At 39.8% G+C, this 18,271-nt stretch overlaps 1 protein-coding gene across 4 annotated transcripts in view; it reads left to right on the top strand.

The window, feature by feature from the left end:
* NCOA7 (nuclear receptor coactivator 7) overlaps window positions 1-18,271 on the top strand; it is an 83,079-nt gene that overhangs the window by 23,265 nt on the left and 41,543 nt on the right. The window lies entirely within an intron of this gene.

Here is an 18,271-nt window from a genome sequence, read left to right as displayed (position 1 = left end):
GAGGATACTTGAATTATAATTCTGATTTGTAATATTTAACTGTTCTTGGCTGTTCAGTTGTAAATTGCACTGTATTTGAGCTTCTGGCATCAAGTTCCTGGACAGTGTTGATGAAACCAAGCATATCTGAAACATATGTGTGTCTAAACCTGAAGTTTGTTTTCACATAAAGCACAGACTAAATAGTATTATCTCATTAGGTGAGGCTACTTAAGAAAAAAATAAGCTGGCTAAATCATACCATCTTTATAAATAAAAGCAATGTATTTTCAATCATTTTTATCAATTTGAATTCATGATTGGTGATTTTTAAGAAATAAAGGATGTTGGTTTCCTAATAACTTGTCTTTAATTGGGCAAGTCTCTAATCATCTCTGAGCTCTGATGTACAAGAAGAACCAAAGCTCACTTACTCCTGTGAGGGGATAGGAAATAGGTTTAAAAAGCATCTTTGCCTCAAGTATGTTTCTGTTGTATTGAAGAGGAGAACTGTATCCTGTCTCCACTCAGTACTAAATAACTGCAGCCTTAGTGCATTGCAGTCTAGATCTAGAGACATGCCTGTCACAACATTTGGAAGTAGTGTGGGGAGAAGTTGCTGCTGCTTTATTGCTATTCAGGTTCTATGTAATGGTGGCTGAAGACTGGAGGAAGTTTTGGTCATGTGTTAGTGTCTGGTGACTTGCTTTCTATTTGAAGAAATGCAGTTATGTTGATGTTGGCAGAATGTTGCAGTTTGGGATTCTGAGAAGGGGAAGTGGATAGTGGCACCTAAAACAGAGGAGGCTTATGAAGGATAAAGCAGAAGTAGCTAAAGGGATTGTACTAAGGAACAAGAAATTTTCTGTTAAAGAAGACTCAGGCTTTGAGATGGATGTCTGAGTAAGATGCTTTAGTGTTGAGAATGTTTTGTGTTCTTTCTAAGTGCTGTCTGCTAAACAAGTGGAAATCCTCAAGAGGCTTTCAGGAGGGTCCTTGACAATTATATTTAATCTGTTTTCCTCTGTCATCTTGTGAGTGTTCTCTTTTAAAAGTTCACAGGGGCAGCATGTCTTGTATGGGCATAGGACATTGAGCAAGGTTCAAAAAGATGGGAAATCAATTCGTAGTATTAGCACTTAGCTGCTGTGTAACTTTGGAGAGGTTACCTCTTTCCCTCCCAGCTTGCTTCTTTTTTCTTTATATAGGTTGCAGGTCTTGGCTCTTCCTGTACGTCAGAGCTCAGAGATGATTAGAGACTTGCTAAATTAACAAAGACAAGTTATTAGGAAAGCAACATCCTTTATTTTTTAAAAATCACCAATCATGGAGTCCAAATTATAAAAATTATTGAAAAAGCTTTGCTTTTATTTACAAAGATGATATAGTTTAGCCAGCTTATTCTTTCTTAGCTAGCTAGGGGTGGTGCTCAATGTCAGAGTGGTTGTGCTTGCAATTGTTGGAGGGAAGCTTGAGAATCCCAAAATATATGCTGACAAACCAGCTCCTGAATTGCAAGATTAAGATGAACATGAAATTGTCTGCATCTCTGTCCCCCAAATTTAGCATTGTTTACACATTTGTCCTTTAAAATATTTGAAATTGCTCTGTTGAAGACACCCACTCAGCCATCATATTTTTCTACTACAGATACAGAGCCTCAGTCTTCCCAGGTCTTCTCTCCTCCCTGTGGCAAGTGAAGCTGAAATAAAACTTTCCCCATCCATTTTTGCTTCTTACCAAATGCAATTTTACCCACTGTGTTTTGGGGTAAAGGGCTTATTTTTTGCCTTCGTTCTCAGGAAACCAAAAAAGTGATTTTTTTTCCAAACAAAACAGTAATGTCTTCAAAACTTTTTAAAGAGTGATTTAGATTCCATGTGTAGATAAAATGTTACAGCTTGTAGGAGTTTAACAGGCAAGAAGTGAAAGTGTAAGAGTAACATGAGCATAAATTTCTCTTATGCAATACGTCCCTATTTAACTGCTACTCCTACTTAACTACACAGAATAGTCTTTATTTTTTGCCTTTTTTCCCAATCATGTTTTTAGGCATTTCTGTTGCCTTCTGTGTCATTGGCTCCCAAATGGACCAGGATCTGTGCTGGTATTCAGCAAGTCCAAAAACAGATGGAACAGTGTAATGCGTGTGCAGTGGCACATTTCTGTGTAATGGCTCTACTGTGGCTTTTGGTGCTTTTTATTGGGATTATGGGCCATGAACCCAAATAAAACCTCCTATTTCCCTCTGCCTGTGCATCTTCCCTCTCACAGGATGTAGAGCCTTGTTTCCCTTGGCCGTTTATGTAGGTTTGAGTTTAGGGGTACTTCACCTCATAAATTGAGTAGCCATTAAATTTTCAACTTAATTTAGAAAGAAACTACCAGAATGAGTGCTGTGTATCACATGGAAAGAATTGCCTTGGATATAAATTGGTAGTCTGGAAGGCTGTATGTACAGCTCGAAAGTGGAATTGTTTTGCATGTGCTGGATATATTTTGCATGTGCTATTGTGTGATACTGGATATCTTTGGACAAGCAGTTAAAGGATATGAGAAATCATAAAGGAAGAGTTTGAATAGTGTTTTGGAAGAATGAGAAAAGGAGCTGTTTCAGGTTCAGATTTTCTGGGTCTCAGCATTCATCGCAGTGAGCTGCTGAGCATTTTCCATGCTTTGTACAATCCTGTGTTAAGTAGCTGTCTCCTACTGTCTTAGGGAAAAGAAATAAGTGTACTTTATATGAAAAGTTGCTGCTTTTCAACAAGTTGACCAAAATACTTACATTAATTTTATTAATTGCTGTGTCTTCAACTTGTGGTGACTTAATCTGAACAATCTGTGTGGAGATGAACTGTAAAAGCCATACTTATGTTGAATGATTTCTTAATAGTTTCCAGGGGAATTATGAATTTTAGTTTTCAGTTTCTTTTTGGTCACTACTGAGAGCCGTATTTCTGAAGCCAAAAACGAAGCACTTGTACTAGGGAAAATATTCTCACTGGGATTTGGGTGCCTTTGTGTTTATTGAGTTTACATTGGTCTTGCTACCATCATTCTGTTGAGAAAACCACATAAATGTCTAGGACATGCTCCAAAGACCATCCCAGTAGGCAGAGACTCCTTTTAGCTCCAGGTTTTTAATACTTTTTTAGAACCTGAAGCCAGTTGTATAGCTTGATGCTCACCTCCTCTTTCCTTATGATGCCAATATCTAAGGGAAATAAAGGAATTCACAGCATGTTTTAAGTTGATTTAGGTTCTTGGCTTAGATACCTAAATTTACATCATACAGGTGAAGGTTTATACATTAAACACAAGATTTAAAAAAGATAAATATAAGTGTTTACTGCAGTTGTTGTTTACTTCTTACCAGCTCCAATTTACAGATTTTTTCCCCTTCCAATTATTTTTGATACTTAAAAATAAATAAAACCATACAACAAATGGTTTTCAGTTTTTCAGTCCCATGGCTGGTTATGACCTAACCATAGCTTTCCTTTCAAGTATTCACAACAATTCCAACAGTAGGAATCATTGATACATAACTACTGAGCTGTTAGCCCCTAGATTCTGGAAAGCTGAGCTGGGGAAGGCATTATATGTAATTGTCATGTTATTGTTTTTCCCTGATCCTTGCTCTTGGCAGCTGTTGGAGGCAGGATGTTGGCTTGCACAGACCCTTGGTCTGACAGGCTGTGGTCACTCCCTTGGTCAGTCTTTTGTATACTGCAAGCTGTCAGATTTGTAAGCATTTCATTTGGACTTTTCCTGTCTTCTGTTTTGTTCCCATATTCACTAATTCTGCACTTAATATTTTTTATTCCTGTGGCTATTAAGACACAGTAGGATGATGAAATAAAAACACAGTGAGCACAGAGGGGCTGTGTGGAAAAAGGGCATCAGTGGTGGCTAGGAGAGAGGAAAACCTAGATAAGATATATATGTACAAAGTTACTTCCTGGAGGCCATCTCATGTATGTGAGACCTTTTAATAAGTTTTTCTGTTAGGTGTGGTTCTTGTTGGCCAGGCTCATTATATCTATGTAACAGACTTAAGTATTGGCTGTTCCTCAGCTCAGTATTCCTCCAGCAGTTGCCTCCTTGCAATTGTTCTCATTCTCCTGAGCCAATGTGTTGATGTTTATTATGGTTTCCTGTAGCACCCATATTTTATTTGTTGCTTTTAGGAGGAAAAGTTTTCCACACATTGTTTTTAAACCATCATGGAGGTTTATCTTGGGTGTGAAGAATAGTCAAGCCAAGATCCTGGAGATGCTTAAATATTTTTAAATGGCTCTAGGAAATAATACATCATTTCAGTTCATCTGTACAATGAAAATATCTTAGCTCTGCTTCCAGATATATAAACATTACCTCATAATTGAGTTACTGAAACTGAATAACAGTATTGCATTTTATTCATATTGTTTCAGGCAATATCATGTATGCCTGAGGCATTCTATTTTGTAAAAAAGGCTGAATATATCACTACTTCAGATTTATGGGGCACACTGGTTATTATTTGCTCTGTTATTTAGGGTGTGTGTGTGCAGGATAGTTGATTTGCTATGGTGGATAGCTGAAAAAACCCCATAAAATATTTTCTGAAACACACAGTGTTATGATTTCCCTGCCAGGTACTTATGCTTGAGTGGTTTCAATGTTTTTAGCAAACATTCTGTCTTTTGTGCTGCGGGTCAGTATTTTAGCTGCCCTTTGCAAATGTCGTGTAAGAAGTTGAAAAATGTCTAGAATTTCACTGACAGCATCCCTGGGACCTGTTAGGTGGGGCTTTGGGAGGTTGGTCAGGTCCTTCAGATGCTTGAGAGACACTTGCTAGTCATTGCTTACAAACTTTTTTGTGTGTTTTGTGTGTATATATATGTGTGTGTGTATATGTATAGATGTATATATATATATATATATATATGTATATAAAGTTTTCTTTTATCATAGTGTAAATCTGGAGAATGAGAGTTGGGAGGGAAATTGAAAATTGAACCTGCTTTTTCTGAAGTGTTGCCTGGGAGAAGTTGAACAGCTGTTAATCTTGGGAACTGTTTCCTCATCTCACATTGGAGTTGCTTTCTGGATGCCGAGGTTTCTGGGTTAGCAGTCCTGTAATTCTAGGGTGCAGGACAGAATTCAGCAAAAGAGCATGAATCACCATTTTCTGTTTAGTCTTTAAATCACAGAATTATTCCCAATGTGAGTGCTTCCTCTGGGAAACATAAACAAGATAGTGGTTTCTGTAGTCTTGGTTCTTTCCAGTGCTTTCATCCTCAAGAGTAGTGGAGTCATTTAGGATTGAGGAAGAATTTTGTTACTGCTAACAATTAGTGAAAGTACTTAATGGGGCCCTGAGGCTTTCCTCAGGCTTCTTTGAAACTTTCCAGTACCAGAAATGCTGTTTATGGAGATACAAAGCTTGTGTAAGACAGGAAGCGTGGTTAACCTCCTCACCCATTCACTTCCCCCTGCATGTGAAGTGAGTCTTGGGTAACAGTGTGGCCTCTGAAGGAAGAGGCTTTTTTTAGGACAGAGAAGAAAGGTGGAATTTTGTGTTATTCTTGATTTCTTTGAGAGCAGACTAGGCAGAGAAGAGAGTTTAGTTAATCTCCAAATGTACTGTGTCACACCAGTAATATCACAATTTTTCACCTTGCAAGATTCTTGTAAGGTTGGATTGTTAGAGAGAAGCATTCAATGACCTTAAATTTGCTTTTCCCAAAGGGACCTTTGGGTGTCTCTTAATCAGCCTTTAAGAAGAAACTTATTTAGCCTTCTTTATAGAACATAAATAGTTACACCATGGGTCTTTTAATGTAGACATCTGTGCAGTTTGGATAACAATGGCTATTAACATAGTTGCAATGTAATTTGTCTTCCTCTACTTCTCTTTCCTGCAGCCTGTAGCTGGGAATGCCAGGCACTGAGGGCTGTGCTGGACATTCCTGGTCCAGCCATTCCTGGACATTCCTGGGCCATGCCATTTACCCTTTTGCTCTTGGAAGGATTTAAAGACTTATCTTAAAAATGATGAAATTTGTAGGCTTTACAGAGTGGCTTTCTGGATAGGTGAGATAGAGACTTCTTAGTGTATCTGATATAATTACATTTTTAAATTGTTGTACTGTTTCTGTAGTGTCTGTAGATATGGTCTTGTCCTTTCAGCCTCCCAGGTGTTCTCTTCTGTTCTTAGGCAGTTGATGTATCTACTGCATAAAATTCTGTTTAACCCCAGTGAACTGTTTTAAAATTAAGTCTAGCTTAAACACTGGTGGAAATGTAGCATAATACTTGGCAGAAGTGTGGTGGCATGGTTGATTTTGAAGTGATGCTGTGTAAGATGCTGCTGGAAGGAAGTGGTCACACTCAGCCTTCTGGTTTTGCCATGTCTTTGTGGATGACAGAGCTGCCATCACTGAGCTGCCCCAGCATGAAGGCACCTTCCAGAAGCAGCCACCTAAAGAGATGCCTAATGGTACTGACTTTTTAGTGGTGCTGTTAATCAGCTTCTGCTCATGCTCTGATAAATAGCAACTGTCTTACCTCCTTTTGGCAGCAGTCCTGGTCAACTCTCCTGTGCTTTGTACCACGGGGAGTAGGGAGTGGGCTGTACAGTATTTTGAGAAGGAGAACAGTCAGCATTGTGAGCTAAGTTAGAGTTTGCTGGATTGAAGAAAACACAGGTTGATAAGAAGACAGACATGTACCCTCAGGGAAGGTGTTTCTGGCTCATGAACAAAATTGCTTGCCTTTGTATCTACCATCATTTGAGGCTTTTGCCTGTATGGTTTTGCCATATGCCATGCTACATTATATAGTATATTTCTGCGAAGAGTGCTGCATGTTTAAGGGGAAAGGGATGAATGATACCTACAGGAACATGCTTTTGGAAAGGGGCAGTGTTCCCCCTCTGTATGAGAGACTGGAAAGCACTATATAGCTAACTAAGGGAATTCTGTTGGTAAGAGGGGAAATACTGTGGGTACACCTGTTTGCTTGCACTGCATCTGAACTACTAGATGCACGTTCTGAAGTTTTTGCTGCATGCCTTTAGGCATTGGGCTCCCCACTCTTGCCTCCCCAAGGAAATGAAGCTTTTTGCCTCTGCTCTGGAGCTTTCAAAGGGTAAGAGGCTGTGTGCATATTCCTGGTGGCCTTAGGCTCCCCATGGTAAACTCTCATGCCCTCAGTGTTAATCCAGCTGCCAGACAGTGTTCGGAAGGGATTTCTTCCACCCCACCCTGCGCCTGCCAATCTGATTATCTGGAGGTGACTTGTTAAGTGTAGGTTTTTGGTGTTTTTTTCTGTCCTACTCTGTAGTCTGAGCAAGGAGAGTTTCCTAGGATCATCTAAAATTTGAAGATGTATGTTACCTATGCTTTAAGTCTCTTATGTTAGTCCACCAAGATCTGTGGGATTCCTCCTATTGATTTATGTGAGAGAATATCCCAAGGAGAGCAGCAGGAGTGGTTAGGAATTTGGGGAGGAGGGAGATAATTGTCCCTATAGTGGAAAACCTTTGTAATGTAAATAAGCCATAAATCAGCCCTCTGGATGTCTTAATACACTGAGTATTTTCCTGTGAGGCAGCAGTTTCTGGCACAGAGAACTTGTCTGGTAAAACACTTAATATACTGCTAATAACTTCAGGCTTTTGCTACTATTTTTCTGGACTGGCTATTTTTATTTCAGTAGGTGTAAGCTTAACAGCTAGCCAATCATGGGTAAGCTTAGTTTAAATTATATTATGGTTTTGGCATAACAATGCCTTTCTATAACGGATTTTTACTTTCAGTACTGCTTCTATAAATAAATGGCTTGAAGGTGTCAATCACATGTTTCAATCAGACAATTGTTAAAAGTCAAATCTCCTCAGGCAGATTTATCTGTATGTTCCCTATCTGTTAGGGAGCTAAATGTTAAAAAGATGATGCTGGTCTTTCCACCTGGACCGCAGCAGGTGCTGCATGTTGCAGTTCTGCTTGCACGAGGCTAAGAAGGATTTTTTTGTTGTTGCAAATACTGCCAAAACTAATTTTTTTTTTTTTTTTTTTTTTTTTTTTTTTTTTTTTTCTGGCAATCCAAAACTACAGCATATGACTCTGGCCCCATGAACAGATGCATCCGAGCAATTTTATGCGTGTGAGGAACCAGACTGTTAGGTGTTACAGAACAGTGAAAGCTGCTTGTAGGAGCTGAGCTGTGCAGGCACGAGGGGTGGGAGCAGGTCCAAAGCACTGTGGCTGCAGGGAGAAGTGCCAGAGCACCAGAGGGGAGGGGAGGGAATGCCAGCAGCTCCTTACCCACCTGCCATAGCAGGGGTAGGAGCCAGCATGCCAGAAAGCTTCCCTTCCCAGCCCAGAAGGGAATAATGGCAGGCAGCAGGACACAGTGTCACAGAGCACCTTCTTTATCTGGCGTGGGCTGGCTGGATTTGATAGGAGGTTATTGTCCTTGAAAGTACCAGGAGAGCTGAAGATAGCTCCTGGCCTGCTTGTCCCCACCACCCTCCTGCTCTGCATGTGCAGGGAGGGGACAGCAGCACTCGGCCTCCTGGGTGTGCTGCTGCAAGGAGCAGACGGGCTCCCTCTCAGGATTACATTCCTCTTTTCCTCAGCATATTATTCTAGTTCAGCTACTGCCTCAAGTGCAGTGAGGCCTCACGGACTTAGAGAGTCCAGAGAACATGGAGATAGAGGAGAGCCTCTTGTGTCTTCCCATCTTCCATCACGCTGACAGAGGGCAAGGTTTACTTTTGGCTTTTTCATTTTCCCTGAAGTCATTGCTTCTTCCCCTCCCAGCCATATACATTTTGACTGCAGGTTAAAAGTTTCAGTTGAAGAGAAAATGAAAAAATGCAAATATTCTTCAGGCAAAAATAAATTTAAAATATTATAATATTTGATATAAAACCCACACAGGAGTTTTAAGAAGTAGTAATTAATACACATTTTATCTCTGATGAGTGTAATTGAGGACCGACTGCACTAATGTAAATGGTATGGCTGCTGAAAAATATCAGACCATGTAAAATTCTCATTTTAAGGTATATGCTTGTTAGAAGTTACATTTGTACATGCCTGCCATGTGACTGTTCCATGCAGACAAGCTCTCCCTGTCTTGTCATCTTTATACCTGTCGTTAATGGCCTTTTCACTACAGTATTAAAAAGGTGATGCCATATTATTTTGTACAGATATGATGCAGACACCTGTTCAGGGTGTAGATTGATTATGATTCTCACTTATGAAATATCTGTTGTATGAGACAATATCAGCCATTATTCTAAACACTGAAACTACAGATTCCTTTTTATTCCTCCATGACAACATGGCTGTGTGTCTTTTCAGAACTTTAATCCATGTTACAATATCCTAAATTAACTTGGACATTTCTTCTGTGCTGCATGCCAGTTCATGGGAAGTCTGTTAGGAAAGCCATCAAACTGCTCAACATGCAAAATAGGTTGCAAGTTGAGGACAATGAATGCAGGTTATTTGAGGACAATGTTGAGAAATGAGATATGCATTTGGTTGGTTGACATTGGTTTTAGCAATTACTCTAAAATACTTTAAATAAAGCCTTTTTCCACTCACATTGCTGTGTTTTTTGCTGAAATTTGTTCCTGAATAGATAAGTTTTCAACCTGTTTGTAGGCTTGTGCACAGCATCTCTTATACTGTGATATCCAGCTGTTACTAACAGAATCCTTGAGAAATATGTGGTGACATTTGGATAATTTTGGTGTTATTATGAAAGTTAGCATTTAAAGCCGTTAGTTTGGCTTCCATTTAGGGACTTTTTTTTTAAAGAAAAAACCTTGGCCTTGTCTATTAATGATATAAAGGAGAAAGTGTATTTTTTTTCCTTCATGTTTTTCTTTTTTAAGCTGTGTTAAATCTTATAGTTTGATGCAGTGATGCAGAGCACTTTGAAATTTAATTGGTAATTTGCAAAGTAACTTTCTTAAGAAAAGCAAAGGCTAATGCAAAAACAGGTACTTCAAGTCCTCTCCCTCTCTAAGATATCTCTATTATTGGTCATTTAAATAAGAAAACTGTTGAATTTTTGACTTTATTTTGGTCACTGACTTCTCAACCACAGCAACTTTTGGGTCACCCCAACCCTTTTGGTCAGCAAACACTGACAGGTGACTTCACTTACTGAGTTGTGTCAACTTACTCAACATTAAGATGCTTTTTGTGGAGAAAACAACACTTTCTTCTCTCTCTGCTGCTGTTGGAAAAGCAGGAACAAAGTCACTGTTTCCTTTTTGCAGCAGGGGAAGCTGCCCATCTTCCAGCCCTTGGAGTGACAATGTTTATGAAAATTTCCCATCATCAAAGCACCTTTTCTGGATAAGTGGGAAGAATCTGCCATGACCACTTCAGTGCTCCAGTCCAGAGGTCTGTTGGGCATGGTGTGGTGTGTGCCTGTGGTTTGGCTTTCTGGCATCCTCTTTTTACTGGTCTCAAGTAACATAGCAGAGGCTGTTGCTTGACAAACCCTTCCATCTCAGCCAGGTCCCTGCTTGGAGGAGCAGTCTTGCCTCTGCTTACAAAAGGCTGCCTCCTTTTGTGTTGGCACCAATGCTAGCACAGCCAGGTGGGATCTAATGGGGGATCCAATTTTGAAAAATTAATTCATGTGTTGTTATTTTTGCTGGATTACCTTTAACCTACACAGTTTCCCAGATCTGATCCCTGTGCAGCTGCAACAAATAGGTTTGTGCAAGAATGGGGACATCTCCTGGGGCCAGAATCAGTGGTGAGCAGAGAGAGAGGGAGGCACCTTCTTTTGCTAAAAGAAGTGGCTTAAAGGTGCTGCTTTGAGCTACAGGCTTTGAGACAAGTCTCCTTTTCCTCAAATAGTGTGTAGCTCTGGAGGTTTGCTGTGCTTTTTGCCTCCTTACTGTTGCACTCACCATTCTTGATTTCTGCTGGGGTCCAGGCACCCATGCTCTAGAATGAGGGGTGGGAAAAAGAAAGGGAGTGCCTGCAGGTATCCTTAAAGAGTCTGCCCACGTGTGTACTGCCTTCTAACAGTTTGCCATGTAGTGTCCTTCTGAGAAAGAAAAAAACAAACAAGCCCCTAGAACCAAAACAAACCAACCAAATCACCAAAACTGAAAGACTGTATCCCTGTCACTGTGTTCTCCATGGCCCTGCCATGATGAATTTTCATATCGGCTCTTTGTACCTTTTTACATCTTTGGCAAACAACATGCCTAAGCTATTTATTTTTGTCTGGATTTCACTTTTATCTGAATGTAATTCTTGAAAGAATTTAATTTGGTATCTTTGGTACTTCTCATATAAGAGATACTAAGATAGCACCCCTGGAGGTATTTTTCCTGGAGGTGGTTTCCAGCTACATTGCTGCTGCATGATGTGTGGCACATTTCCTGTGGGTTTTCTGTAAATGACCATTGATTTTCACCTGTTTTATTGCTTCCTTGCGGATGTTTATTGCCATTTGAGTCACTGAGCACTAAATTTCTTTCTGTTTTCAGGCAGTTTAATCAATACTAAAACTGCTTTCTGTTATCAGGAAATTTTGTTACATGGGTGGTCTGAGAAAGTGGATGTGGAGCAACAACTGTATGGAGTAGCACACGTCCCCCAGAGCTTTCCATGTACTCTGTTGTTGCCTTTGGGATTGGTCTCAATTCTTGCATCTTGTTTCCCTATGTTAATTAAATATTTATGTTAAAGGACCTTACTCTTTTTTTCATGGAATTTGAGTTTTATGAAGAGTGTTCAGTCGAGGCAGGGAGTGAGGAGTTTACCAAAGCTTTGGAGGAACTTGAGATGCGCCAGCCAGCTTGATGAGCTTACTGTCCTCATCAAAATAGAAAAGTTTACTATGGTGTGACTCCTGTGCAGCTTCTCTGTAAGATACTGCCTTGCTGTGTGACTGCAGTTGCAGTTTCCTTGCAGTTTCCCTCAGCTGGTGTGGAGGGGAGTGCTGGCTCCAGGGGCTGGCATTAAGTGGAGGAGAGCAGCTGGGAGCCAGCCAGGGTGACAGGAGGTGACAGGGCAGGGCCATCCCTCCCTTGCCAGGCCTTCAGTGCAGGGAGAATGTCTAGTTGAGCTACTTTCAGAAGAATTCCTGGCATGTGTAGGAGCCCTTTGGGGTGATGAATGAGCACCACAGTAGGAGAAAGTGTCTGGCACTGTCAGCAGACGAAAGCAGGAGGAGCGCCATGGGAGTGTGTTAAAAATCAAGTTGGTATTTGTGACAAAATAGTTCTGTGGTGCTGCTCTGACTGAATAAGCCTATTAAGTGAACTTCTGGCAAAGTTAAAGGAGTCATCTGAAGGGAATGACTTCTTCATTTTGCCTTCTGCCTAAGGCTGGTCTTTGAGAGCTTGCAGTAACTAAGGTTATAAGGGAGAGAATCAAATAGATGTCTAAAGCAAGCAAAATAGCTTTCCAGAATCCTTTTCCTATGGAAAAGATTTTATTAAATTGTTGTCATGGCAACCGAGTGCTGAATACATCATAACCTCTTTTGCTAAGTAAACAGAAAAGATGGGGATACTTTTGCTTTTGAAAATGAAAAGGTTGTTAGGGTGTATGGGAGCACTGTAGTCTTAAATTTAGGAAAGCAAAAACTTCCAGACAGCTCAAAACCCTCTTTGAGTTTTACCCAGGGAAACAGAGATTATTTCCACCCCTAAAATAAACATAAAATACGTTGGATGAGATATTTAAAATTCCCTGATCTAAGTCAGAAAACTGGGAGGGGAGATGAACATATTTTACTTAATCTAAGAATTCATCAGAAAGTGTAGTGTCTTTAAAATTCCAGAACAACTTTACTGCAAATCCTCCCCTCCACATTGCAGCTGATGAAACGCATGTAGTGACTTGGTTTTTAAGCTAATGGCAATATTGGGAAGAAAATAGACATACCCTGGATTGTCAGTACAGCACTTCACTCTCTGGAACATGCCAGCTTTCTTGAGCATTGCTGCTGGCTGACCATCTGTGAAGCCTGGTCGTGGTACTTGCTGTCAATCAGTAACAGGAGCTCCAATAAAAGTGGAAATTTCCAGCTTTGACCTGCGCTACTAACATCAGAGCTTTCAGGAGTTGTTTTTTGTCCTTTGGAATGACCAGGTTATGGACACTTTTGAGTGTCTGCAACCACCATACTGTGACCACATGGTTGTCCTTGATAACTTTTTCAGACTTGATTTTTTTGTAGTTTTTTCCTCTCTGTGGAAGATATAAAGATATAAATATATAAAGGTATTTTTTAAATATCTGCCAAAAGATGTGTTCTCTCCCTTACATTTGCCTTAATAGTCTGTTTTGATGGTAAACACACAGCCTTGTGGCTTGCTTGTTTCTAAAACAGGACATGTGCCAGCCTGAAATGGCTGGTGTTCCATGGAGTGTGCTTCCTTGTGGGGTGGATGCTGTTCAGTTTTAGGAAGATTTCTGAGGGTGAAAGGCTTTGTATTTGTTTCTGTGCTGAAGTGAAAGTAGCTGCACTGGGAAGGTCTGGGTTAATTGTTATGGTTTGCCAAGCAGTCTGACTTCCTTTGGCTTTGCAAGCAGCAATGATTTATTTTGTCTGAGATTTGCTTATTCCTCAGGTTCAAAGGGTGGGATGAGAGCAGGGCCATGCCTGGAGCTGGCTGAGTCGTGCTGGCACTGAGCTGGGTAAAAGGGAGAGGGGTGATCTCTGCAGGCTGGGAGAGAAGGCCTGATTAAGATCAGACCAGTGGGTGACTAATGAGATTTTTACTATCAGATTGCTGTGGGTAGGTAGGGTTGTTTTTTTTTTTTGACATGACATTTGATTTATTTAGCTCTTCCAGATGGGTGGAGAAAGGCGTGGAGGGTAGAAAGAAACTAGTATATATTATAATCAATGCAGATATTTAAATTAAGATTAAAATTATTAATTCTGAAGTAAATAATTGGGGTACAAATCATTTTTATCTAAAGGAATCCTAATGGGAACAAAACAGATAAAGGTGTTTGAAGTGTTTTAAAGGGTTTTTTTGTAATCTTATTGTTTGTATGCATAAATAGATTTTTAAAAATTCTATTTGAGAAACATGGTCTGTTTGTGCTCTGCAGGATGTTAACATGATTGTATGCCAGATATCAAGGCACATTTTAGAGGATGCACATTGTGGAAAATGTCCAAAAAGGAAAACTTTGGCTTGTCAGCCAAAAGATAAAAAGATTTCTTCTCCCTTCCCCCTTCTTTTGCTTATATTTTTGGAGGGCCACTTTATTAGATGCTTTTGTTTCTAAAGCAAGAGTTGTTCATGGTGTATGATCTTTATTAATCTAATACATCATAAAAAACATGCCTTACTATCACAGGAGTTTTTTAGATCATCCTATGATTAGTACCTAGTGCTCTTCAACTGTGCCATTATGTATTGAATGAGGTCCTATTGAATTGTCTGTTAGACACCTCTATTGAATAAATGTTAAGCAAAACAAAATGAAATTTCTAGGAAAGAAGTTACTGTTCCATGTCTTTATTGTCACAGTGTCAGAGTTGCTTTACTGGTTGCTTGTAGTTTCTAGTGGAAGTTGGCAGACAAAATCACCCCTCTTTTCTCTGAGCAATTCTTTTTATCCTAACCACCTGCCTTGTAAGTGTAATGGGAAATTCAGGCTGTTTTATTCTAAAAATTAGTTATTTGTCTTTCATAGGCAGTCAAATACAGTTGGGTCTGGAAGATGAAGTAGGCTATTTCTTGGAATGCTTCCTAACTGTTTTCCTGTAAGTCAGTGCCCAAGGTATTAAACAGTCAGTTGCAAATAATTTAAGTCAGCGCTGCTAACCTGGCATTTTTACCTGCCTACTCTGAGATTGTGCCCATTTCAGATCATTAGTCTTTATTAAATTAAATTATCTTTGTATTGTAGCAAGTTTTACTTTTACTGGCAAACTTTGTATTTGGACAAACTTCAAAAATGCCTTACTGGTTGTTGTTCAGAAAGCACTTGAGGAGCTGTATAAACTCAGAAGAAATGTTTTGCCTGTCAGAATCAACTAGCTTGAAAAATGTTATCTTGTTTCTAAATGAAAGTACAGATGTGTAAGACTTTCTTCATAAACAGGAGTGTTTTTGCAGATAAGATGCTTGTTTATCCTGACCTCCCTGTTTCTTTCTTTTTCTTTTTTCCCCCAGCAGCTTTCTTTGTGGAACACAACATATCCATCAATTGATACTGAAAACCAAGCATTTTCTGCAGCAACACTTTATGAATTCACTGTTTGCATCTTGTTTTGCCTGAAAGGCAGGTTTAATTGCAGAACAAGATCAAACTGGGGGGGTTTCAATTTTTTGTTGTTGTTCAGCTCCCTTTTACTTTTATAACTATTAGGACAAAACTGAATGTTAGATTTGTTCACAGATATCCCCTTAGAAACTGAACAAACCCACTGAAAATCTTCCAAAATAGTTGAAAAAAGAAATAATTCAACAAATTATGTTCTTAAAACCATCGTTCATATCAGCTCTTGTCATGAAGGTTAGCAAATACCTGAGACCTGACAGAAGAGTAGATTAGACTTTCAGCCCCTACCTTCTTTAGGGAGTGATGGGTTTGAAATCTGAGCTGTGGAAGTACTGGCAGCTTGTGTGGGATGTAGAGGTCAGTGTGAGAGAAGGGTGAATGGAGGCTGAAGGACGTGCCTCAAGGGAATGCAGTTTAGGATGCAGTAAACCAAACCCTTCATCCGTGCTCTTCACAGCCCAGTCTCTGCTGCCCTGTACCAGAGTACATTAATGGTGAATTGCCTTGTGTGTATACAGGGCTTTGCTTTACTAAGAGGGTGCATAATGTCAAAAAGCATAGTAGATTTGAGGCTGCCATTATGGCTTTAAATGCTGTATCTTGTTTTCCTTGATATATTACAGGCAAGGCTTTTCAGGAGTGGTGAATTGGAGGGTAATTTGGTAATTTTTACCAGGCTTTAGGAACCTCAGGAAGAATCATCTTGCAAGCAGAGATCATAACCCTTGACAGAGTTGCAGTTACTCTGAGTCCTGCCTGGAATGTCATGGATAATTGGTCTTAATTTAATCTTTTTTCCTAGTGCCAAGATGAGCGCTTTTGGAGTTGGATGGTCATGGCCTTGAAAGAGAGCAGTGGGCAGGAATAAGCCTGGCACCATCTGAAAATCTGGTAGCTGCCATGGTGATGGAATAGAAATTATAGAGTCCCCAGACCCTTGATCACTTGTACCTGAAGTACCAGTGACACTGCCCATTCACAGCAGCAGCAGCAGCAGCTGTGTGCTGGGGATGCTGTGCATTGTGTAGTGAGCCCCCAGTGTGCTGCAGGAGTGGGAGTGTGCTGCAGGATTAAACACCGAGGACAAGAACCAGTCAATTGCATTGCAGTGAGTCAGTTCAGACTCTCCTTTCTGCTTTTCTTTTTAATATCACTAATGGGCCAGTTCTGTTTTAGCTCTTCATTCTAAAAGTTGCCAGGGACATCTTTGAAAACTCCAGTTAAAATGAGAATGTTTTAAGGAAAGTCCTGACAGAAGCTGTTGGTATTGTCAGAAGGACTGTTGACCTCTAGAGAGGTTTTACTCTTTATTCTTTTTTTGCCCCTGCCAGAAAGGGTTCTGTGTTTCCACTAGGGGCTCTCCTCTTGTTTTGAGATACTACATTCATACTACATAAAGCTTACTAAACAGTTTGTGATCAAAACAAATAGACTGTGAATCTGAAGACAGAAGTCTCTGCTGCAGTGTGAGTAGAACTGGGGTGCCACTGGATGCTTGCTAGTTCTCATCTGCTGAAGCAGGTGATTTGGGTGTCCTGTGATATGCACCCACACAGGAAGGTCATTGAGTCACTGGAGTCAAAAGTCAGGAATGTGGCTCATTTAGAAGTCTGTAATTGGGTATAACCATGGTAGGAATATGCCATTTTAGCATAGAGGGCTGCGTTGCCAAGATTTACACCAGAGCTAAATATACACGTTGTGCATGCAAAGTGTTTGTAATGTTTTGTGATTGCTACAGCAGCCTTTTAGAAGGGCTATGGCTTACTAGTTAAAATTGAGCCTCATTTGCATATGCAAATTTTAATTAGTCTAGTTTAACACTTAGTCAGTTTAAACACTTCATTTGTTAAATAGATGTAGTCACTTTTATCTTTTCTAAAACACGCTCTGTGGTATTTTCATATGTAGTCAGGACTGAATCCATAAATTTAATATACAGTAACTGTCTCTTGCTGGGTAGAGCGTGAGCTACTACTGCAAGTTATCTTACAGATCTGTGAATTTAAGTGAACGGGGAACACAGCATCCTCGCTGGATTGGCTGCAGGATGTGAATCTTCTTATTTTAGGACGCATGAAAGCAATATGTATACATATGTGTGTGATAGAGACCAATTGTAACACAAACAATACAATAATACTGTCGTGTTTTGAAGTGTCTCACTGGAAAGTGTTGGTCACATGTACTCTGAGACGCTGACCCTTCTCAGTCTAAATATTCTGAACTTGGAACTGGTTTTAGTATTTTATTTTTAAAAAAAGGTATGTAGCCTGAAATGTCTTTCTGAAATCTGCAGTTGCTCTATGTATTTCTATGTTGTAGTCTAAAAGAATACTTGAAAAGGATATAAATGTAAAAGGTGGAAGAAAGAATCTCTGAAACTCCTGCAGTATATTAATAACTTACTGTATTAAGTTTTCACTTACGTAAGCTACTGCTGTGAGCTCATGAGACCTTTTCCCATTTGTGGTGACTCACTGGTTGTCTGTATTTTCTATGCATAATTCTTCCTGTGCACAAAGCAAAGCTTTTGGCATCAATAAGATAAATATACTACTCACTCCCTTAGGTACCTTGTAACCAATAAGTTAATGTACTGAAGAGAAGGAGCATTAGATAGATTAGTTTTTCATTTTGGATGGTATGAGTCAGTGATTAATCAGGAGCTATTTTAGTGACAGTGACCCTCAACCCATAAAGTCGGTCTTCGCTCTCACTAAGCAAATTCAGAGCTATAGATGGTGATTTAGCAGAAAATTCTGTTTTAGGATTCCTGAAGCATCTTTCTCATTTGATTTGTGCTTTAAGGAGTCTTCTAAAAAGAAAGTACTCGTGTTGCTATAGTGATAAGTTGGAAGATCTATAGGTAGCTTAAGATTTCTCTCAGAAAAAATCTAGGCAGCTGGAGAATGTTTTGGCAGAAGCAGTTTGTGGCCACGTTGATAATGTTGCAGAAGGAGCTCCTGGGTGACACTTGGAATACCAGCTAGTGTGGGTTG

This window comes from Ammospiza nelsoni, chromosome 3 (assembly GCF_027579445.1).
Source record: "Ammospiza nelsoni isolate bAmmNel1 chromosome 3, bAmmNel1.pri, whole genome shotgun sequence".
In the NCBI taxonomy this organism is placed as follows: domain Eukaryota; kingdom Metazoa; phylum Chordata; class Aves; order Passeriformes; family Passerellidae; genus Ammospiza; species Ammospiza nelsoni.
This window is presented reverse-complemented; position numbering and strand designations above follow the sequence as displayed.